Source organism: Gorilla gorilla, chromosome 15 (genome assembly GCF_029281585.2).
Source record: "Gorilla gorilla gorilla isolate KB3781 chromosome 15, NHGRI_mGorGor1-v2.1_pri, whole genome shotgun sequence".
Taxonomy (NCBI): Eukaryota; Metazoa; Chordata; class Mammalia; order Primates; family Hominidae; genus Gorilla; species Gorilla gorilla.
In genome coordinates this window covers 54,310,763-54,338,110 of record NC_073239.2, presented here as the reverse complement: position 1 = coordinate 54,338,110, position 27,348 = coordinate 54,310,763, and positions in this window count along the sequence as shown.

Genomic DNA, 27,348 nt, shown 5'->3' with positions numbered 1-27,348 from the left:
ATGGAATGGAAAGGAGTGGAATGGAATGGAATGGAATAGAATGGAATGGAATGGAATGGAATGGAATGGAATGGAATGGAATAGAATGGAATGGACTTCAATGGAATAGAATGGAATGGAATGGAATGGAATTGAATGGAATGGAATGGAATAGAATGGAATCGGATGGAATGGAGTGGAATGGAATGGAATGGAATGGAATGGAATGGAATGGAATGGAATGGAATGGAATGGAATGGAATGGAATCAACCCGAGTAGAACGGAATGGAATGGAATGGAATGGAATGGAATCAACCCGAGTAGAATGGAGTGGATTGGAATGGAATGGAATGGAATGGAATGGAATGGAATGGAATGCAATGAAATGGAATGGAATCGAATGGAATCGAATGGAATGGACTGTAATGAAATGGAATGGAATGGAATGGAATGGAATGGAATGGAATGGAATGGAATGGAATGGAATGGAATTGAATGGAATCAACCCGAGTAGAAAGGAATGGATTGGAATGGAATGGAATGGAATGGAATCGAATGGAATGGAATGGAATAGAAAGGAATGGTAAGGAATGGAATGGACGCGAGTAGAAAGGAATGGAATGGAATGGAATGGAATGGAATGGAATGGAATGGAATGAAACCGAGTAGAAAGGAATGGAATGGAATGGAATGGAATGGAATGGAATGGAATGGAATGGAATGGAATGGAATGGAATGGAATGGAATGGAAACAACCCGAGTAGAATGGAATGGATAGGAATGGAATGGAATGGAATGGAATGTAATTCAATAGAATGGAATGGAGGGGAATGGAAAGGAATGGAATGGAATGGAATGGAATCGAATGGAATCGAATGGAATCGAATGGAATGGAGTGGAATAGAGTGGAATCAACCCGAATAGAACGGAACGGAACGGAACGGAACGGAACGGAACGGAACGGAACGGAATCGAATGGAATGGAGTGAAATGGAATGGAATCGAATGGAATCGAATGGAACCGAATGGAATGGAAAGAAGGGAATTAAATGGAGTGGAATGGAATGGAATGGAATGGAATGGAATCAACCCGAGTAGAATGGAATGGATTGGAATGGAATGGAATGGAGTGGAATGGAATGGAATTCAATAGAATAGAATAGAATGGAATGGAATGGAATGGAATGGAATGGAATGGAATGGAATCGAATGGAATCGAATGGAATCGAATGGAATGGAGTGGAATAGAATGGAATCAACCTGAATAGAACGGAACGGAACGGAACGGAACGGAACGGAATGGAATTGAGTGAAATGGAATGGAATCGAATGGAATCGATAGGAACCGAATGGAATGGAATGGAAGGGAATGGAATGGAATGGAATGGAATGGAATGGAATCAACCCGAGTAGAATGGAATGGATTGGAATGGAATGGAATGGAGTGGAATGGAATGGAATGGAGTGGAATGGAATGGAGTGGAGTGGAATGGAATGGAATGGAGTGGAATGGAATGGAATGGAATGGAATGGAATGGAATGGAATGGAATGGAATGGAATGGAATGGAATTCAATGGAATACAATGGAATAGAATGGAATGGAATGGAATGGAATGGAATGAACCCGAGTTGAACGGAATGGAATGGAATGGGATGGAATGGAATGGAATGGAATGGAATGGAATGGAATGGAATGGAATTGATTCGAATGGAATGGAATGGAATGGAATGGAATGGAATGGTATCGAAAGGAATGCAATGGAATGGAATGCAATGGAATGGAATGGAATGGAATGGAATGGAATGGAATGGAATGGAATGGTATCAACCCGAGTAGAATGGAGTGGATTGGAATGGAATGGAATGGAATGGAATGGACTTCAATGGAATAGAATGGAATGGAATGGAATGGAATTGAATGGAATGGAATGGAATAGAATGGAATCGGATGGAATGGAGTGGAATGGAATGGAATGGAATGGAATGGAATGGAATGGAATGGAATGGAATCGAATCAACCCGAGTAGAACGGAATGGAATGGAATGGAATGGAATGGAATGGAATGGAATGGAATGGAATGCAATGGAATGGAATGGAATGGAATGAAACCGAGTAGAAAGGAATGGAATGGAATGGAATGGAATGGAATGGAATGGAATGGAATGGAATGGAATGGAATCAACCCGAGTAGAACGGAATGGAATGGAATGGAATGGAATGGAATCAACCCGAGTAGAATGGAGTGGATTGGAATGGAATGGAATGGAATGGAATGGAATGGAATGGAATGCAATGAAATGGAATGGAATCGAATGGAATCGAATGGAATGGACTGTAATGAAATGGAATGGAATGGAATGGAATGGAATGGAATTGAATGGAATGGAATGGAATGGAATGGAATTGAATGGAATCAACCCGAGTAGAAAGGAATGGATTGGAATGGAATGGAATGGAATGGAATCGAATGGAATGGAATGGAATAGAAAGGAATGGTAAGGAATGGAATGGACGCGAGTAGAAAGGAATGGAATGGAATGGAATGGAATGGAATGGAATGGAATGGAATGAAACCGAGTAGAAAGGAATGGAATGGAATGGAATGGAATGGAATGGAATGGAATGGAATGGAATGGAATGGAATGGAATGGAATGGAATGGAAACAACCCGAGTAGAATGGAATGGATAGGAATGGAATGGAATGGAATGGAATGGAATGGAATTCAATAGAATGGAATGGAGGGGAATGGAAAGGAATGGAATGGAATGGAATGGAATCGAATGGAATCGAATGGAATCGAATGGAATGGAGTGGAATAGAGTGGAATCAACCCGAATAGAACGGAACGGAACGGAACGGAACGGAACGGAACGGAACGGAACGGAATCGAATGGAATGGAGTGAAATGGAATGGAATCGAATGGAATCGAATGGAACCGAATGGAATGGAAAGAAGGGAATTAAATGGAGTGGAATGGAATGGAATGGAATGGAATGGAATCAACCCGAGTAGAATGGAATGGATTGGAATGGAATGGAATGGAGTGGAATGGAATGGAATTCAATAGAATAGAATAGAATGGAATGGAATGGAATGGAATGGAATGGAATGGAATGGAATGGAATCGAATGGAATCGAATGGAATCGAATGGAATGGAGTGGAATAGAATGGAATCAACCTGAATAGAACGGAACGGAACGGAACGGAACGGAACGGAACGGAATGGAATTGAGTGAAATGGAATGGAATCGAATGGAATCGATAGGAACCGAATGGAAGGGAATGGAAGGGAATGGAATGGAATGGAATGGAATGGAATGGAATCAACCCGAGTAGAATGGAATGGATTGGAATGGAATGGAATGGAGTGGAATGGAATGGAATGGAGTGGAATGGAATGGAGTGGAGTGGAATGGAATGGAATGGAGTGGAATGGAATGGAATGGAATGGAATGGAATGGAATGGAATGGAATGGAATGGAATGGAATTCAATGGAATACAATGGAATAGAATGGAATGGAATGGAATGGAATGGAATGAACCCGAGTTGAACGGAATGGAATGGAATGGGATGGAATGGAATGGAATGGAATGGAATGGAATGGAATGGAATGGAATTGATTCGAATGGAATGGAATGGAATGGAATGGAATGGAATGGTATCGAAAGGAATGCAATGGAATGGAATGCAATGGAATGGAATGGAATGGAATGGAATGGAATGGAATGGAATGGAATGGAATGGAATGGTATCAACCCGAGTAGAATGGAGTGGATTGGAATGGAATGGAATGGAATGGAATGGACTTCAATGGAATAGAATGGAATGGAATGGAATGGAATTGAATGGAATGGAATGGAATAGAATGCAATCGGATGGAATGGAGTGGAATGGAATGGAATGGAATGGAATGGAATGGAATGGAATGGAATGGAATGGAATGGAATGGAATCGAATCAACCCGAGTAGAACGGAATGGAATGGAATGGAATGGAATGGAATGGAATGGAATGGAATGGAATGGAATGCAATGGAATGGAATGGAATGGAATGAAACCGAGTAGAAAGGAATGGAATGGAATGGAATGGAATGGAATGGAATGGAATGGAATGGAATGGAATGGAATGGAATGGAAACAACCCGAGTAGAATGGAATGGATAGGAATGGAATGGAATGGAATGGAATGTAATTCAATAGAATGGAATGGAGGGGAATGGAAAGGAATGGAATGGAATGGAATGGAATCGAATGGAATCGAATGGAATCGAATGGAATGGAGTGGAATAGAGTGGAATCAACCCGAATAGAACGGAACGGAACGGAACGGAACGGAACGCAACGGAACGGAACGGAATCGAATGGAATGGAGTGAAATGGAATGGAATCGAATGGAATCGAATGGAACCGAATGGAATGGAAAGAAGGGAATTAAATGGAGTGGAATGGAATGGAATGGAATGGAATGGAATCAACCCGAGTAGAATGGAATGGATTGGAATGGAATGGAATGGAGTGGAATGGAATGGAATTCAATAGAATAGAATAGAATGGAATGGAATGGAATGGAATGGAATGGAATGGAATCGAATGGAATCGAATGGAATCGAATGGAATGGAGTGGAATAGAATGGAATCAACCTGAATAGAACGGAACGGAACGGAACGGAACGGAACGGAACGGAATGGAATTGAGTGAAATGGAATGGAATCGAATGGAATCGATAGGAACCGAATGGAATGGAATGGAAGGGAATGGAATGGAATGGAATGGAATGGAATGGAATGGAATCAACCCGAGTAGAATGGAATGGATTGGAATGGAATGGAATGGAGTGGAATGGAATGGAATGGAGTGGAAAGGAATGGAATGGAATGGAATGGAATCAACCCGAGTAGAATGGAATGGATTGGAATGGAATGGAATGGAGTAGAATGGAATGGAATGGAGTGGAATGGAATGGAATGGAATCAACCCGAGTAGAATGGAATGGATTGGAATGAAACGGAATGGAGTGGAATGGAATGGAATGGAGTGGAATGGAATGGAATGGAATAGAATGGAATGGAATGGAATGGAATGGAATGGAATGGAATGGAATGGAATGGAATGGAATTCAATGGAATAGAATGGAATGGAATGGAATGGAATGGAATGAACCCGAGTTGAACGGAATGGAATGGAATGGGATGGAATGGAATGGAATGGAATGGAATGGAATGGAATGGAATGGAATGGAATTGATTCGAATGGAATGGAATGGAATGGAATGGAATGGAATGGTATCGAAAGGAATGGAATGGAATGGAATGCAATGGAATGGAATCGAATGGAATGGAATGGAATGGAATGGAATGGAATGGAATGGAATGGAATGGAATGGAATGGAATGGAATTGAATCGAATGGAATGGAATGGAATGGAATGGAATGGAATGGAATGGAATGGAATGGAATGTAATCAACCCGAGTAGAACGGAATGGATTGGAATGGAAAGGAAGGGAATGGAATGGAATGGAATGAATGGAATGGAATGGAATGGAATCGAATCGAATGGAATCGAATGCAATCGAATGGAATGGAACGGAATGGAATGGAATGGAATGGAATGGAATGGAATGGAATGGAATCAACCCGAGTAGAATGGAGTGGATTGGAATGGAATGGAATGGAATGGAATGGACTTCAATGGAATAGAATGGAATGGAATGGAATGGAATTGAATGGAATGGAATGGAAAGTAATGTAATGGAATGGAATCGAATGGAATCGAATGGAATCGAATGGAATGGAATGGAATGGAATGGAATCGAATGGAATGGAACGGAATGGAATGGAATGGAATGGAATGGAATGGAATGGAATGGAATGGAATTCAATGGAATAGAATGGAATGGAATGAAATGGAATGGAATCAACCCGAGAAGAATGGAATGGATTGTAATGGAATGGAATGGAATGGAATGGAATGGAATGGAATGGAATGGAATGGAATGGAATGGAATGGAATGGAATCAACCCGAGTAGAAAGGAATGGAATGGAATGGAATGGAATGGAATGGAAAGGAATGGAATGGAATGGAATGGAATTCCATGGAATGGAATGGAATGGAATGGAAGGGAATGGAATCAACCCGAGTAGAACGGAATGGAATGGAATGGAATGGAATGGAATGGAATGGAATGGAATGGAATGGAATGGAATGGAATTCAATGGAATAGAATGGAATGGAATGGAATGGAATGGAATGAACCCGAGTAGAACGGAATGGAATGGAATGGAATGGAATGGAATGGAATGCAATCAACCCGAGTAGAATGGAGTGGATTGGAATGGAATGGAATGGAATGGAATGGACTTCAATGGAATAGAATGGAATGGAATGGAATGGAATTGAATGGAATGGAATGGAATAGAATGGAATCGGATGGAATGGAGTGGAATGGAATGGAATGGAATGGAATGGAATGGAATGGAATGGAATGGAATGGAATGGAATGGAATGGAATCAACCCGAGTAGAACGGAATGGAATGGAATGGAATGGAATGGAATGGAATGGAATGGAATGGAATGGAATGGAATGGAATGGAATGGAATGGAATGGAATTCAATGGAATAGAATGGAATGGAATGGAATAGAATGGAATGGAATGGAATTGAATCGAATGGAATGGAATGGAATGGAATGGAATGGAATGGAATGGAATCAACCCGAGTAGAACGGAATGGATTGGAATGGAAAGGAATGGAATGGAATGGAATGGAATGGAATGAATGGAATGGAATGGAATGGAATCGAATCGAATGGAATCGAATGGAATCGAATGGAATGGAACGGAATGGAATGGAATGGAATGGAATGGAATGGAATCAACCCGAGTAGAATGGAGTGGATTGGAATGGAATGGAATGGAATGGAATGGACTTCAATGGAATAGAATGGAATGGAATGGAATGGAATGGAATGGAATGAACCCGAGTTGAACGGAATGGAATGGAATGGGATGGAATGGAATGGAATGGAATGGAATGGAATGGAATGGAATGGAATGGAATGGAATTGATTCGAATGGAATGGAATGGAATGGAATGGAATGGAATGGAATGGTATCGAAAGGAATCGAATGGAATGGAATGCAATGGAATGGAATCTAATGGAATGGAATGGAATGGAATGGAATGGAATGGAATGGAATGGAATGGAATGGAATGGAATGGAATGGAATGGAATGGAATGGAATCAACCCGAGTAGAATGGAGTGGATTGGAATGGAATGGAATGGAATGGAATGGACTTCAGTGGAATAGAATGGAATGGAATGGAATGGAATTGAATGGAATGGAATGGAATAGAATGGAATCGGATGGAATGGAGTGGAATGGAATGGAATGGAATGGAATGTAATGGAATGGAATGGAATCGAATGGAATGGAATGGAATGGAATGGAATGGAATGGAATGGAATGGAATGGAATGGAATGGAATCAACCCGAGTAGAACGGAATGGAATGGAATGGAATGGAATGGAATGGAATGGAATGGAATGGAATGGAATGGAATGGAATGGAATGGAATGGAATTCAATGGAATAGAATGGAATGGAATGGAATAGAATGGAATGGAATGGAATTGAATCTAATGGAATGGAATGGAATGGAATGGAATGGAATGGAATGGAATGGAATGGAATGGAATGTAATCAACCCGAGTAGAACGGAATGGATTGGAATGGAAAGGAAGGGAATGGAATGGAATGGAATGAATGGAATGGAATGGAATGGAATCGAATCGAATGGAATCGAATGCAATCGAATGGAATGGAACGGAATTGAATGGAATGGAATGGAATGGAATGGAATGGAATGGAATGGAATCAACCCGAGTAGAATGGAGTGGATTGGAATGGAATGGAATGGAATGGAATGGACTTCAATGGAATAGAATGGAATGGAATGGAATGGAATTGAATGGAATGGAATGGAATGGAATGGAATGGAATGGAATGGAATGGAATGGAATCAACCCGAGTATAAAGGAATGGAACGGAATGGAATGGAATGGAATGGAATGGAATGGAATTTAATGGAATGGAATGGAATGGAATGCAATGAAATGGAATGGAATCGAATGGAATCGAATGGAATGGACTGTAATGAAATGGAATGGAATGGAATGGAATGGAATGGAATGGAATTGAATGGAATGGAATGGAATTGAATGGAATCAACCCGAGTAGAATGGAATGGATTGGAATGGAATGGAATGGAATGGAATCGAATGGAATGGAATGGAATAGAAAGGAATGGAAAGGAATGGAATGGACGCGAGTAGAACGGAATGGAATGGAATGGAATGGAATGGAATGGAATGGAATGAACCCGAGTAGAACGGAATGGAATGGAATGGAATGGAATGGAATGGAATGGAATGGAATGGAATGGAATGGAATGGAATCAACCCGAGTAGAATGGAATGGATAGGAATGGAATGGAATGGAATGGAATGTAATTCAATAGAATGGAATGGAGGGGAATGGAAAGGAATGGAATGGAATGGAATGGAATCGAAAGGAATCGAATGGAATCGAATGGAATGCAGTGGAATAGAGTGGAATCAACCCGAATAGAACGGAACGGAACGGAACGGAACGGAACGGAACGGAATGGAATGGAGTGAAATGGAATGGAAACAAATGGAGTCGAATGGAACCGAATGGAATGGAATGGACGGGAATGGAATGGAATGGAATGGAATGGAATGGAATGGAATGGAATGGAATGGAATGGAATGCAATGGAATGGAATCAACCCGAGTAGAACGGAGTGGAATGGAATGGAATGGAATGGAATGGAATGGAATGGAATGCAATGGAATGGAATGGAATGGAATGGAATGGAATTCAATGGAATGGAATGGAATGGAATGGAATGGAATTGAATGGAATGGAATCAACCGGAGTAGATCGGAATGGAATGGAATGGAATGGAATGGAATGGAATGGAATGGAATGGAATGGAATGGAATGGAATGGAATGGAATGGAATGGAATGGAATGGAATTCAATGGAATAGAATGGAATGGAATGGAATGGAATGGAATGGAATGGAATTGAATGGAATGGAATGGAATGGAATGGAATGGAATCGAATGGAATCGAATGAGATGCAATGGAATGGAATGGAATGGAATGGAATCGAATGGAATGGAGTGGAATGGAATGGAATCGAATGGAATCGAATGGAATCAAATGGAATGGAATGGAATGGAATGGAAAGGAATGGAAAGGAATGGAATGGAATGGAATCAACCCGAGTAGATTGGAATGGATTGGAATGGAATGGAATGGAATGGAATGGAATTCAATGGAAAAAATGAAATGGAATGGAATGGAATGGAATCGAATGGAATGGAATGGAATGGAATGGAATGGAATGGAATTGAATGGAATGGAATGGAATGGAATGGAATGGAATGGAATGGAATCGAATGGAATCGAATGGAATCGAATGGAATGGAATGGAATGGAATGGAAAGGAATCAACCCGAGTAGATTGGAATGGATTGGAATGGAATGGAATGGAATGGAAGGGAATGGAATGGAATCGAATGGAATCGAATGGAATCGAATGGAATGGAGTGGAATAGAATGGAATCAACCCGAGTAGAACGGAATGGAATTGAACGGAACGGAACGGAACGGAACGGAACGGAACGGAACCGAATGGAATGGAGTGAAATGGAATGGAATCGAATGGAATCGAATGGAACCGAATGGAATGGAAAGAAGGGAATTAAATGGAATGGAATGGAATGGAATGGAATGGAATCAACCCGAGTAGAATGGAATGGATTGGAATGGAATGGAATGGAGTGGAATGGAATGGAATTCAATAGAATAGAATGGAATGGAATGGAATGGAATGGATTGGAATGGAATGGAATGGAATTCAATGGAATGGAATGGAATGGAATGGAATCAACCCGAGTAGAACGGAATGGAATGGAATGGAAAGGAATGGAATGGAGGGGAATGGAATGGAATGGAATGGAATTCAATGGAATGGAACGGAATGGAATGGAACCTAAAGGAATCGAATTGGATGGTATGAATTGGAATGGAAGAGAATGGAATCAACCCGAGTTGAACGGAATGGAATGGAATGGAATGGAATGGAATGGAATGGAATGGAATTTAATGGAATGGAATGGAACGGAATGGAATGGAATGGAATCAACCCGAGTAGAATGGAATGGATTGGAATGGAATGGAATGGAATGGAATGGAATGGAATCGAAAGGAATGGAATGGAATGGAATGGAATGGAATGGAATGGAATTCAATGGAATAGAATGGAATGGAAAGGAATGGAATGGAATGGAATCGAATGGAATGGAATGGAATGGAATGGAATGGAATGGAATGGAATGGAATGGAATGGAATGGATTGGAATGGAATGGAGTGGAATGGAATGGAATTGAAAGGAATGGAATGGAATGGAATGGAATGGAATGGAATGGATAGGAATGGAATGGAATTGAATGGAATCAACCCAAGTAGAATGGAATGGATTGCAATGGAATGGAGTGGAATGGAATGCAAAGAAATCAACCCGAGTAGAATGGATTGGATTGGAATGGAATGGAATGGAATGGAATGGAATGGAATGGAATGGAATGGAATGGAATGGAATGGAATGGAATCAACCCGAGAACAACGTAATGGAATGGAATGGAATGGAATGGAATGGAATGGAAATCAATGGAATGGAATGGAATGGAATGGAATGGAATGGAATGGAATGGAATGGAATGGAAGGGAATAGAATGGAATCAACCCGAGTAGAACGGAATGGAATGGAATGGAATGGAATGGAATGAAATGGAATGGAATGGTATGGAATGGAATCGAATGGAATCGAATGGAATGGAATGGAATCGAATTGAATCGAATGGAATCGAATGGAATGGAATGGAATAAACCCGAGTAGAATGGAATGGATTGGAATGGAATGGAATGGAATGGAATGGAATGGAATGGAATTGAAAGGAATGGAATGGAATGGAATGGAATGGAATGGATAGGAATGGAGTGGAATGGAATGGAATCAACCCAAGTAGAATGGAATGGATTGCAATGGAATGGAGTGGAATGGAATGCAAAGAAATCAACCCGAGTAGAATGGATTGGATTGGAATGGAATGGAATGGAATGGAATGGAATGGAATGGAATTGAATGGAATGAACCCGAGTAGAATGGAATTGAATGGAATGGAATGGAATGCAATGGAATGGAATGGAATGGAATGCAATGGAATGGAATGGAATGGAACGGAATGGAATGGAATGGAATGGAATGGAATGGAAAGGAGTGGAATGGAAAGGAATGGAATGGAAACCAACCCAAGTAGAACGGAATGGAATGGAATGGAATGGAATGGAATGGAATGGAATGGAATGGAATAGAATGAACCCGACAGGAATGGAATGGAATGGAATGGAAAGAATGGAATGGAACGGAATGGAATGGAGTGGAACGGAATGATCAACCCGAGTAAAATGGAATGGATTGAAATGGAATGGAATGGAGTGGAATGGAATGGAATCGAATGGAATCGAATTAAATCGAATGGAATGGAACCTAATGGAGTGGAATGGAATGGAATGGAATGGAATGGAAAGGAATGGAATGGAATGGAATGGAATGGAATTCAAAGGAATAGAACGGACTGGAATGGAATGGAATGGAATGGAATGGAATGGAATGGAGCCTAAAGGAATCGAATTGGATGGTATGGATTGGAATGGAAGAGAATGGAATCAACCCGAGTGGAACGGAATGGAATGGAATGGAAAGGAATGGAATGGAATGGAATGGAATGGAATGGAATGGAATGGAATGGAATGCAATGGAATGCAATGGAATTGAATGGAATGGAATCAACCCGAGTACAATGGAATGGATTGGAATGGAATGGAATGGAATGGAATGGAATCGAAAGGAATGGAATGGAATGGAAGGGAATGGAATGGAATGGAATGCAATGGAATGGAATCAACCCAAGTAGAATGGAATGGATTGCAATGGAATGGAATGGAATGGAATGGAATGGAATGGAAGGGAATGGAATGGAATCGAATGGAATAGAATCGAATGGAATCGAATGGAATCGAATGGAATGGAGTGCAATAGAATGGAATCAACCCGAGTAGAATGGAATGGAATGGAACGGAACGGAACGGAACGGAACGGAACGGAACGGAACGGAATGGAATGGAGTGAAATGGAATGGAATCGAATGGAATCGAACGGAACCGAATGGAATGGAAAGAAGGGAACGGAATGGAATGGAATGGAATGGAATCAACCCGAGTAGAATGGAATGGATTGGAATGGAATGGAATGGAATGGAAAGGAATTCAATGGAATAGAATGAAATGGAATGGAATGGAATGGAATGGAATGGAATGGAATCGAATGGAATCGAATGGAATCGAATGGAATGGAGTGGAAGAGAATGGAATCAACTCGAGTACAACGGAATGGAATGCAACGGAATGGAACGGAATGGAACGGAATGAAACGGAACGGAATGGAATGGAGTGAAATGGAATGGAATCGAATGGAATCGAATGGAACCGAATGGAATGGAATGGAACGGAATGGAATGGAATGGACTGGAATGGAATGGAATCAACCCTAGTAGAATGTAATGGATTGGAATGGAATGGAATGGAATGGAATGGAATGGAATGGAATGGAATCGAATGGAATTGAATGGAATCAAATGGAATGGAATGGAATCGAATGTAATCAACCCGAGTAGAACGGAATGGAATGGAATGGAATGGTATGGAATGGAATGGAATGGAATGGAATGGAATGGAATGGAATGGAATGGAATGGAATTGAGTGGAATGGAATGGAATGGAATGGAATGGAATGGAATGGAATGGAATGGAATGGAATGGAATGGAATCAACACGAGTAGAACGGAACAGAATGGAATGGAATGGAATGGAATGGAATGGAATGGAATGGAATTCAATGGAATGGAATGGAATGGAATGGAATCAACCCGAGTAGAACGGAATGGAATGGAATGGAAAGGAATGGAATGGAGTGGAATGGAATGGAATGGAATGGAATTCAATGGAATGGAACGGAATGGAATGGAATGGAATGGAAAGGAATGGAATGGAATGGAATGGAGTGGAATGGAATGGAATGGAATGGAATGGAATGGACTGGAATGGAATTCTATGGAATAGAATGGAATGGAATGGAATGGAATGGAATCAACCCGAGTAGAAAGGAATGGAACGGAATGGAATGGAATGGAATGGAATGGAATGGAATTTAATGGAATGGAATGGAATGGAATGCAATGAAATGGAATGGAATCGAATGGAATCGAATGGAATGGACTGTAATGAAATGGAATGGAATGGAATGGAATGGAATGGAATGGAATTGAATGGAATGGAATGGAATTGAATGGAATCAACCCGAGTAGAATGGAATGGATTGGAATGGAATGGAATGGAATGGAATCGAATGGAATGGAATGGAATAGAAAGGAATGGAAAGGAATGGAATGGACGCGAGTAGAACGGAATGGAATGGAATGGAATGGAATGGAATGGAATGGAATGAACCCGAGTAGAACGGAATGGAATGGAATGGAATGGAATGGAATGGAATGGAATGGAATGGAATGGAATCAACCCGAGTAGAATGGAATGGATAGGAATGGAATGGAATGGAATGGAATGTAATTCAATAGAATGGAATGGAGGGGAATGGAAAGGAATGGAATGGAATGGAATGGAATCGAAAGGAATCGAATGGAATCGAATGGAATGCAGTGGAATAGAGTGGAATCAACCCGAATAGAACGGAACGGAACGGAACGGAACGGAACGGAACGGAATGGAATGGAGTGAAATGGAATGGAAACAAATGGAGTCGAATGGAACCGAATGGAATGGAATGGACGGGAATGGAATGGAATGGAATGGAATGGAATGGAATGGAATGGAATGGAATGGAATGCAATGGAATGGAATCAACCCGAGTAGAACGGAGTGGAATGGAATGGAATGGAATGGAAAGGAATGGAATGCAATGGAATGGAATGGAATGGAATGGAATGGAATGGAATTCAATGGAATGGAATGGAATGGAATGGAATGGAATTGAATGGAATGGAATCAACCGGAGTAGATCGGAATGGAATGGAATGGAATGGAATGGAATGGAATGGAATGGAATGGAATGGAATTCAATGGAATGGAATTCAATGGAATAGAATGGAATGGAATGGAATGGAATGGAATGGAATGGAATTGAATGGAATGGAATGGAATGGAATGGAATGGAATCGAATGGAATCGAATGGAATGCAATGGAATGGAATGGAATGGAATGGAATCGAATGGAATGGAGTGGAATGGAATGGAATCGAATGGAATCGAATGGAATCAAATGGAATGGAATGGAATGGAATGGAAAGGAATGGAAAGGAATGGAATGGAATGGAATCAACCCGAGTAGATTGGAATGGATTGGAATGGAATGGAATGGAATGGAATGGAATTCAATGGAAAAAATGAAATGGAATGGAATGGAATGGAATCGAATGGAATGGAATGGAATGGAATGGAATGGAATGGAATTGAATGGAATGGAATGGAATGGAATGGAATGGAATTGAATGGAATGGAATGGAATGGAATGGAATGGAATGGAATCGAATGGAATCGAATGGAATCGAATGGAATGGAATGGAATGGAAAGGAATAAACCCGAGTAGATTGGAATGGATTGGAATGGAATGGAATGGAATGGAAGGGAATGGAATGGAATCGAATGGAATCGAATGGAATCGAATGGAATGGAGTGGAATAGAATGGAATCAACCCGAGTTGAACGGAATGGAATTGAACGGAACGGAACGGAACGGAACGGAACCGAATGGAATGGAGTGAAATGGAATGGAATCGAATGGAATCGAATGGAACCGAATGGAATGGAAAGAAGGGAATTAAATGGAATGGAATGGAATGGAATGGAATGGAATCAACCCGAGTAGAATGGAATGGATTGGAATGGAATGGAATGGAGTGGAATTGAATGGAATTCAATAGAATAGAATGGAATGGAATGGAATGGAATGGAATGGAATGGAATCGAATGGAATCGAATGGAATCGAATGGAATGGAGTGGAATAGAAAGGAATCAACCTGAATAGAACGGAACGGAACGGAACGGAACGGAACGGAATGGAATTGAGTGAAATGGAATGGAATCGAATGGAATAGAAAGGAACCGAATGGAATGGAATGGAAGGCAATGGAATGGAATGGAATGGAATGGAATGGAATCAACCCGAGTAGAATGGAATGGATTGGAATGGAATGGAATGGAGTGGAATGGAATGGAATGGAGTGGAATGGAATGGAATGGAATAGAATGGAATGGAATGGAATGGAATGGAATGGAATGGAATGGAATGGAATGGAATGGAATGGAATTCAATGGAATAGAATGGAATGGAATGGAATGGAATGGAATGAACGCGAGTTGAACGGAATGGAATGGAATGGGATGGAATGGAATGGAATGGAATGGAATGGAATGGAATGGAATGGAATGGAATGGAATTGATTCGAATGGAATGGAATGGAATGGTATCGAAAGAAATGGAATGGAATGGAATGCAATGGAATGGAATCGAATGGAATGGAATGGAATGGAATGGAATGGAATGGAATGGAATGGAATGGAATGGAATGGAATGGAATGGAATGGAATCAACCCGAGTAGAATGGAATGGATTGGAATGGAATGGAATGGAGTGGAATGGAATGGAAAGGAGTGGAATGGAATGGAATGGAATAGAATGGAATGGAATGGAATGGAATGGAATGGAATGGAATGGAATGGAATGGACTTCAATGGAATAGAATGGAATGGAATGGAATGGAATTGAATGGAATGGAATGGAATAGAATGGAATCGGATGGAATGGAGTGGAATGGAATGGAATGGAATGGAATGGAATGGAATGGAATGGAATGGAATGGAATGGAATCAACCCGAGTAGAATGGAATGGAATGGAATGGAATGGAATGGAATGGAATTTAATGGAATGGAATGGAATGGAATGGAATGGAATGGAATGGAATGGAATGGAATGGAATTCAATGGAATAGAATGGAATGGAATGGAATAGAATGGAATGGAATGGAATTGAATCGAATGGAATCGAATGGAATGGAATGGAATGGAATGGAATGGAATGGAATGGAATGTAATCAACCCGAGTAGAACGGAATGGATTGGAATGGAAAGGAATGGAATGGAATGGAATGGAATGGAATGAATGGAATGGAATGGAATGGAATGGAATCGAATGGAATCGAATGGAATCGAATGGAATGGAACGGAATGGAATGGAATGGAATGGAATGGAATGGAATGGAATGGAATCAACCCGAGTAGAATTGAGTGGATTGGAATGGAATGGAATGGAATGGAATGGACTTCAATGGAATAGAATGGAATGGAATGGAATGGAATTGAATTGAATGGAATGGAATAGAATGGAATCGGATGGAATGGAGTGGAATGGAATGGAATGGAATGGAATGGAATGGAATGGAATCGAATGGAATGGAATGGAATGGAATGGAATGGAATGGAATGGAATGGAATCAACCCGAGTAGAACGGAATGGAATGGAATGGAATGGAATGTAATGGAATGGAATGGAATTGAATGGAATCAAAAGGAATGGAATGGAATCGAATGTAATCAACCCGAGTAGAACGGAATGGAATGGAATGGAATGGAATGGAATGGAATGGAATGGAATTGAGTGGAATGGAATGGAATGGAATGGAATGGAATGGAATGGAATGGAATGGAATGGAATGGAATGGAATCAACACGAGTAGAACGGAATGGAATGGAATGGAATGGAATGTAATGGAATGGAATGGAATGGAATTCTATGGAATGGAATGGAATGGAATGGAATCAACCCGAGTAGAACGGAATGGAATGGAATGGAATGGAATGGAATGGAGTGGAATGGAATGGAATGGAATGGAATTCAATGGAAAGGAACGGAATGGAAAGGAATGGAATGGAATGGAATGGAATGGAATGGAATGGAATGGAATGGAATGGAATGGAGTGGAATGGAATGGAATGGAATGGAATGGAATGGAATGGAATGGAATTCAATGGAATAGAATGGAATGGAATGGAATTCAATGGAATAGAATGGAATGGAATGGAATGGAATGGAATGAACCCGAGTTGAACGGAATGGAATGGAATGGAATGGAATGGAATGGAATGGAATGGAATGGAATGGAATGGAATGGAATGGAATGGAATGGAATGGAATTGAATGGAATCAACCCGAGTAGAATGGAATTTATTGGAATGGAATGGAATGGAATGGAATCAAATGGAATGGAATGGAATAGAAAGGAATGGAAAGGAATGGAATGGACGCGAGTAGAACGGAATGGAATGGAATGCAATGGAATGGAATGGAATGGAATGGAATGGAATGGAATGGAATGGAATGAACCCGAGTAGAAAGGTATGGAATGGAATGGAATGGAATGGAATGGAATGGAATGGAATGGAATGGAATGGAATGGAAACAACCCGAGTAGAATGGAATGGATAGGAATGGAATGGAATGGAATGGAATGTAATTCAATAGAATGGAATGGAGTGGAATGGAAAGGAATGGAATGGAATGGAATGGAATCGAATGGAATCGAATGGAATCGAATGGAATGGAGTGGAATAGTGTGGAATCAACCCGAATAGAACGGAACGGAACGGAACGGAACGGAACGGAACGGAACGGAACCGAATGGAATGGAGTGAAATGGAATGGAATCGAATGGAATCGAATGGAACCGAATGGAATGGAAAGAAGGGAATTAAATGGAGTGGAATGGAATGGAATGGAATGGAATGGAATCAACCCGAGTAGAATGGAATGGATTGGAATGGAATGGAATGGAGTGGAATGGAATTGAATTCAATAGAATAGAATGGAATGGAATGGAATGGAATGGAATGGAATGGAGTGGAATCGAATGGAATCGAATGGAATCGAATGGAATGGAGTGGAATAGAATGGAATCAACCTGAATAGAACGGAACGGAATGGAACGGAACGGAACGGAACGGAATGGAATTGAGTGAAATGGAATGGAATCGAATGGAATCGATAGGAACCGAATGGAATGGAATGGAAGGGAATGGAATGGAACGGAATGGAATGGAATGGAATCAACCCGAGTAGAATGGAATGGATTGGAATGGAATGGAATGGAGTGGAATGGAATGGAATGGAGTGGAATGGAATGGAGTGGAGTGGAATGGAATGGAGTGGAGTGGAATGGAATGGAATGGAATGGAATGGAATGGAATGGAATGGAATGGAATGGAATTCAATGGAATACAATGGAATAGAGTGGAATGGAATGGAATGGAATGGAATGAACCCGAGTTGAACGGAATGGAATGGAACGGGATGGAATGGAATGGAACGGAATGGAATGGAATTGAATGGAATGGAATTGATTCCAATGGAATGGAATGGAATGGAATGGAATGGAATGGTATCGAAAGGAATGGAATGGAATGGAATGCAATGGAATGGAATGGAATGGAATGGAATGGAATGGAATGGAATGGAATGGAATGGAATCAACCCGAGTAGAATGGAGTGGATTGGAATGGAATGGAATGGAATGGAATGGACTTCAATGGAATAGAATGGAATGGAATGGAATGGAATTGAATGGAATGGAATGGAATAGAATGGAATCGGATGGAATGGAGTGGAATGGAATGGAATGGAATGGAATGGAATGGAATGGAATGGAATGCAATGAAATGGAATGGAATCGAATGGAATCGAATGGAATGGACTGTAATGAAATGGAATGGAATGGAATGGAATGGAATGGAATGGAATGGAATTGAATGGAATCAACCCGAGTAGAATGGAATGGATTGGAATGGAATGGAATGGAATGGAATCGAATGGAATGGAATGGAATAGAAAGGAATGGAAAGGAATGGAATGGACGCGAGTAGAAAGGAATGGAATGGAATGGAATGGAATGGAATGGAATGGAATGGAATGGAATGGAATGAAACCGAGTAGAAAGGAATGGAATGGAATGGAATGGAATGGAATGGAATGGAATGGAATGGAATGGAATGGAATGGAATGGAAACAACCCGAGTAGAATGGAATGGATAGGAATGGAATGGAATGGAATGGAATGTAATTCAATAGAATGGAATGGAGGGGAATGGAAAGGAATGGAATGGAATGGAATGGAATCGAATGGAATCGAATGGAATCGAATGGAATGGAGTGGAATAGAGTGGAATCAACCCGAATAGAACGGAACGGAACGGAACGGAACGGAACGGAACGAAACGGAACGGAACCGAATGGAATGGAGTGAAATGCAATGGAATCGAATGGAATCGAATGGAACCGAATGGAATGGAAAGAAGGGAATTAAATGGAGTGGAATGGAATGGAATGGAATGGAATGGAATCAACCCGAGTAGAATGGAATGGATTGGAATGGAATGGAATGGAGTGGAATGGAATGGAATTCAATAGAATAGAATGGAATGGAATGGAATGGAATGGAATGGAATGGAATGGAATCGAATGGAATCGAATGGAATCGAATGGAATGGAGTGGAATAGAATGGATTCAACCTGAATAGAACGGAACGGAACGGAACGGAACGGAATGGAATTGAGTGAAATGGAATGGAATCGAATGGAATCGATAGGAACCGAATGGAATGGAATGGAAGGGAATGGAATGGAATGGAATGGAATGGAATGGAATGGAATCAACCCGAGTAGAATGGAATGGATTGGAATGGAATGGAATGGAGTGGAATGGAATGGAATGGAGTGGAATGGAATGGAATGGAATCAACCCGAGTAGAATGGAATGGATTGGAATGGAACGGAATGGAGTGGAATGGAATGGAATGGAGTGGAATGGAATGGAATGGAATAGAATGGAATGGAATGGAATGGAATGGAATGGAATGGAATGGAATGGAATGGAATGGAATTCAATGGAATAGAATGGAATGGAATGGAATGGAATGGAATGAACCCCAGTTGAACGGAATGGAATGGAATGGGATGGAATGGAATGGAATGGAATGGAATGGAATGGAATTGATTCGAATGGAATGGAATGGAATGGAATGGAATGGAATGGTATCGAAAGGAATGGAATGGAATGGAATGCAATGGAATGGAATCGAATGGAATGGAATGGAATGGAATGGAATGGAAAGGAATGGAATGGAAGGGAATGGAATCAACCCGAGTAGAATGGAGTGGATTGGAATGGAATGGAATGGAATGGAATGGACTTCAATGGAATAGAATGGAATGGAATGGAATGGAATTGAATGGAATGGAATGGAATAGAATGGAATCGGATGGAATGGAGTGGAATGGAATGGAATGGAATGGAATGGAATGGAATGGAATCGAATGGAATGGAATGGAATGGAATGGAATGGAATGGAATGGAATGGAATGGAATGGAATGGAATCAACCCGAGTAGAACGGAATGGAATGGAATGGAATGGAATGGAATGGAATGGAATGGAATGGAATGGAATGGAATGGAATGGAATGGAATGGAATGGAATGGAATGGAATGGAATTCAATGGAATAGAATGGAATGGAATGGAATAGAATGGAATGGAATGGAATTGAATCGAACGGAATGGAATGGAATGGAATGGAATGGAATGGAATGGAATGGAATGGAATGTAATCAACCCGAGTAGAACGGAATGGATTGGAATGGAAAGGAAGGGAATGGAATGGAATGGAATGAATGGAATGGAATGGAATGGAATCGAATCGAATGGAATCGAATGCAATCGAATGGAATGGAACGGAATGGAATGGAATGGAATGGAATGGAATCAACCCGAGTAGAACGGAGTGGATTGGAATGGAATGGAATGGAATGGAATGGACTTCAATGGAATAGAATGGAATGGAATGGAATGGAATTGAATGGAATGGAATGGAATGGAATGTAATGGAATGGAATCGAATGGAATCGAATGGAATCGAATGGAATGGAATGGAATGGAATGGAATCGAATGGAATGGAACGGAATGGAATGGAATGGAATGGAATGGAATGGAATGGAATGGAATGGAATGGAATTCAATGGAATAGAATGGAATGGAATGAAATGGAATGGAATCAACCCGAGAAGAATGGAATGGATTGTAATGGAATGGAATGGAATGGAATGGAATGGAATGGAATGGAATGGAATGGAGTCGAATGGAATGGAATGGAATGGAATGGAATGGAATGGAATGGAATGGAATGGAATGGAATGGAATGGAATCGAATGGAATGGAACGGAATGGAATGGAATGGAATGGAATGGAATGGAATGGAATGGAATTCAATGGAATAGAATGGAATGGAATGGAATGGAATTGAATGGAATGGAATGGAATGGAATGTAATGGAATGGAATCGAATGGAATCGAATGGAATCGAATGGAATGGAATGGAATGGAATGGAATCGAATGGAATGGAACGGAATGGAATGGAATGGAATGGAATGGAATGGAATGGAATGGAATGGAATGGAATTCAATGGAATAGAATGGAATGGAATGAAATGGAATGGAATCAACCCGAGAAGAATGGAATGGATTGTAATGGAATGGAATGGAATGGAATGGAATGGAATGGAATGGAATGGAATGGAGTCGAATGGAATGGAATGGAATGGAATGGAATGGAATGGAATGGAATGGAATGGAATGGAATGGAATGGAATCGAATGGAATGGAACGGAATGGAATGGAATGGAATGGAATGGAATGGAATGGAATGGAATTCAATGGAATAGAATGGAATGGAATGGAATGGAATGGAATGGAATGGAATGAACCCGAGTAGAACGGAATGGAATGGAATGGAATGGAATGGAATGGAATGGAATGGAATGGAATGGAATGGAATGGAATGGAATCAACCCGAGTAGAATGGAATGGATTGGAATGGAATGGAATGGAGTGGAATGGAATGGAAAGGAGTGGAATGGAATGGAATGGAATGGAATGGAATGGAATGGAATGGAATGGAATGGAATTCAATAGAATAGAATGGAATGGAATGGAATGGAATGGAATGGAATGGAATGGAATGGAATCGAATGGAATCGAATGGAATCGAATGGAATGGAGTGGAATAGAATGGAATCAACCTGAATAGAACGGAACGGAACGGAACGGAACGGAACGTAACGGAATGGAATTGAGTGAAATGGAATGGAATCGAATGGAATAGAAAGGAACCGAATGGAATGGAATGGAAGGGAATGGAATGGAATGGAATGGAATGGAATGGAATCAACCCGAGTAGAATGGAATGGATTGGAATGGAATGGAATGGAGTGGAATGGAATGGAATGGAGTGGAATGGAATAGAATGGAATGGAATGGAATGGAATGGAATGGAATGGAATGGAATGGAATGGAATGGAATGGAATGGAATGGAATGGAATGGAATTCAATGGAATAGAGTGGAATGGAATGGAATGGAATGGAATGAACCCGAGTTGAACGAAATGGAATGGAATGGGATGGAATGGAATGGAATGGAATGGAATGGAATGGAATGGAATGGATTGGAATTGATTCGAATGGAATGGAATGGAATGGAATGGAATGGAATGGTATCGAAAGAAATGGAATGGAATGGAATGCAATGGAATGGAATGGAATGGAATGGAATGGAATGGAATGGAATGGAATGGAATCAACCCGAGTAGAATGGAATGGATTGGAATGGAATGGAATGGAGTGGAATGGAATGGAAAGGAGTGGAATGGAATGGAATGGAATAGAATGGAATGGAATGGAATGGAATGGAATGGAATGGAATGGAATAGAATGGAATGGACTTCAATGGAATAGAATGGAATGGAATGGAATGGAATTGAATGGAATGGAATGGAATAGAATGGAATCGGATGGAATGGAGTGGAATGGAATGGAATGGAATGGAATGGAATGGAATGGAATGGAATGGAATGGAATGGAATGGAATGGAATCAACCCGAGTAGAACGGAATGGAATGGAATGGAATGGAATGGAATCGAATGGAATTAAATGGAATCAAAAGGAATGGAATGGAATCGAATGTAATCAACCCGAGTAGAACGGAATGGAATGGAATGGAATGGAGTGGAATAGAATGGAATGGAATGGAATGGAATTGAGTGGAATGGAATGGAATGGAATGGAATGGAATGGAATGGAATGGAATGGAATGGAATGGAATGGAATGGAATGGAATGGAATGGAATGGAATGGAATGGAATCAAAACGAGTCGAACGGAATGGAATGGAATGGAATGGAATGGAATGGAATGGAATGGAATGGAATGGAATGGAATGGAATGGAATTCAATGGAATGGAATGGAATGGAATGGAATCAACCCGAGTAGAACGGAATGGAATGGAATGGAAAGGAATGGAATGGAGTGAAATGGAATGGAATGGAATGGAATTCAATGGAAAGGAACGGAATGGAAAGGAATGGAATGGAATGGAATGGAATGGAATGGAATGGAATGGAGTGGAGTGGAATGGAATGGAATGGAATGGAATGGAATGGAATGGAATTCAATGGAATAGAATGGAATGGAATGGAATTCAATGGAATGGAATGGAATGGAATGGAATGGAATGGAATGGAATCAACCCGAGTAGAAAGGAATGGAACGGAATGGAATGGAATGGAATGGAATGGAATGGAATGGAATGGAATGGAATGGAATGGAATGGAATGGAATGGAATGAACAAGAGTAGAAAGGAATGGAATGGAATGGAATGGAATGGAATGGAATGGAATGGAATGGAATGGAATGGAAACAAACCGAGTAGAATGGAATGGATAGGAATGGAATGGAATGGAATGGAATGTACTTCAATAGAATGGAATGGAGGGGAATGGAAAGGAATGGAATGGAATGGAATCGAATCGAATAGAATCGAATGGAATGGAGTGGAATAGAGTGGAATCAACACGAATAGAACGGAACGGAACGGAACGGAACGGAACGGAACGGAACCGAATGGAATGGAGTGAAATGGAATGGAATCCAATGGAATCGAATGGAACCGAATGGAATGGAAAGAAGGGAATTAAATGGAGTGGAATGGAATGGAATGGAATGGAATGGAATCAACCCGAGTAGAATGGAATGGATTGGAATGGAATGGAATGGAGTGGAATGGAATGGAATTCAATAGAATAGAATGGAATGGAATGGAATGGAATGGAATGGAATGGAATGGAATGGAATGGAATGGAATCGAATGGAATCGAATGGAATGGAGTGGAATAGAATGGAATCAACCTGAATAGAACGGAACGGAACGGAACGGAACGGAACGGAACGGAATGGAATTGAGTGAAATGGAATGGAATCGAATGGAATCGATAGGAACCGAATGGAATGGAATGGAAGGGAATGGAATGGAATGGAATGGAATGGAATGGAATGGAATCAACCCGAGTAGAATGGAATGGATTGGAATGGAATGGAATGGAGTGGAATGGAATGGAATGGAGTGGAATGGAATGGAGTGGAGTGGAATGGAATGGAATGGAGTGGAATGGAATGGAATGGAATGGAATGGAATGGAATGGAATGGAATGGAATGGAATGGAATGGAATTCAATGGAATACAATGGAATAGAATGGAATGGAATGGAATGGAATGGAATGAACCCGAGTTGAACGGAATGGAATGGAATGGGATGGAATGGAATGGAATGGAATGGAATGGAATGGAATGGAATGGAATTGATTCAAATGGAATGGAATGGAATGGAATGGAATGGAATGGAATGGTATCGAAAGGAATGCAATGGAATGGAATGCAATGGAATGGAATGGAATGGAATGGAATGGAATGGAATGGAATGGAATGGAATGGAATGGAATAAACCCGAGTAGAATGGAGTGCATTGGAATGGAATGGAATGGAATGGAATGGAATGGACTTCAATGGAATAGAATGGAATGGAATGGAATTGAATTGAATGGAATGGAATGGAATAGAATGGAATCGGATGGAATGGAGTGGAATGGAATGGAATGGAATGGAATGGAATGGAATGGAATGGAATGGAATGCAATGAAATGGAATGGAATCGAATGGAATCGAATGGAATGGACTGTAATGAAATGGAATGGAATGGAATGGAATGGAATGGAATGGAATGGAATGGAATGGAATGGAATGGAATGGAATGGAATGGAATGGAATGGAATGGAATTGAATGGAATCAACCCGAGTAGAAAGGAATGGATTGGAATGGAATGGAATGGAATCGAATCGAATGGAATGGAATGGAATAGAAAGGAATGGAAAGGAATGGAATGGACGCGAGTAGAAAGGAATGGAATGGAATGGAATGGAATGGAATGGAATGGAATGGAATGGAATGAAACCGAGTAGAAAGGAATGGAATGGAATGGAATGGAATGGAATGGAATGGAATGGAATGGAATGGAATGGAATGGAATGGAAACAACCCGAGCAGAATGGAATGGATAGGAATGGAATGGAATGGAATGGAATGTAATTCAATAGAATGGAATGGAGGGGAATGGAAAGGAATGGAATGGAATGGAATGGAATCGAATGGAATCGAATGGAATCGAATGGAATGGAGTGGAATAGAGTGGAATCAACCCGAATAGAACGGAACGGAACGGAACGGAACGGAATGGAACGGAACGGAACGGAATCGAATGGAATGGAGTGAAATGGAATGGAATCGAATGGAATCGAATGGAACCGAATGGAATGGAAAGAAGGGAATTAAATGGAGTGGAATGGAATGGAATGGAATGGAATGGAATGGAATCAACCCGAGTAGAATGGAATGGATTGGAATGGAATGGAATGGAGTGGAATGGAATGGAATTCAATAGAATAGAATAGAATGGAATGGAATGGAATGGAATGGAATGGAATGGAATCGAATGGAATCGAATGGAATCGAATGGAATGGAGTGGAATAGAATGGAATCAACCTGAATAGAACGGAACGGAACGGAACGGAACGGAACGGAACGGAACGGAATGGAATTCAGTGAAATGGAATGGAATCGAATGGAATCGATAGGAACCGAATGGAATGGAATGGAAGGGAATGGAATGGAATGGAATGGAATGGAATGGAATCAACCCGAGTAGAATGGAATGGATTGGAATGGAATGGAATGGAGTGGAATGGAATGGAATGGAGTGGAATGGAATGGAGTGGAGTGGAATGTAATGGAATGGAGTGGAATGGAATGGAATGGAGTGGAATGGAATGGAATGGAATGGAATGGAATGGAATGGAATTCAAAGGAATACAATGGAATAGAATGGAATGGAATGGAATGGAATGGAATGAACCCGAGTTGAACGGAATGGAATGGAATGGGATGGAATGGAATGGAATGGAATGGAATGGAATGGAATGGAATGGAATGGAATTGATTCGAATGGAATGGAATGGAATGGAATGGAATGGAATGGTATCGAAAGGAATGCAATGGAATGGAATGCAATGGAATGGAATGGAATGGAATGGAATGGAATGGAATGGAATGGAATGGAATGGAATGGAATGGAATGGAATGGAATGGAATCAACCCGAGTAGAATGGAGTGGATTGGAATGGAATGGAAAGGAATGGAATGGACTTCAATGGAATAGAATGGAATGGAATGGAATGGAATTGAATGGAATCAACCCGAGTAGAACGGAATGGAATGGAATGGAAAGGAATGGAAAGGAGTGAAATGGAATGGAATGGAATGGAATTCAATGGAAAGGAACGGAATGGAAAGGAATGGAATGGCATGGAATGGAATGGAATGGAGTGGAATGGAATGGAATGGCATGGAATGGAATGGAATGGAATTCAATGGAATAGAATGGAATGGAATGGAATTCAATGGAATAGAATGGAATGGAATGGAATGGAATGGAATCAACCCGAGTAGAAAGGAATGGAACGGAATGGAATGGAATGGAATGGAATGGAATGGAATGGAATGGAATGGAATGGAATGGAATGGAATGGAATGGAATGCAATGAAATGGAATGGAATCGAATGGAATCGAATGGAATGGACTGTAATGAAATGGAATGGAATGGAATGGAATGGAATGGAATGGAATGGAATGGAAA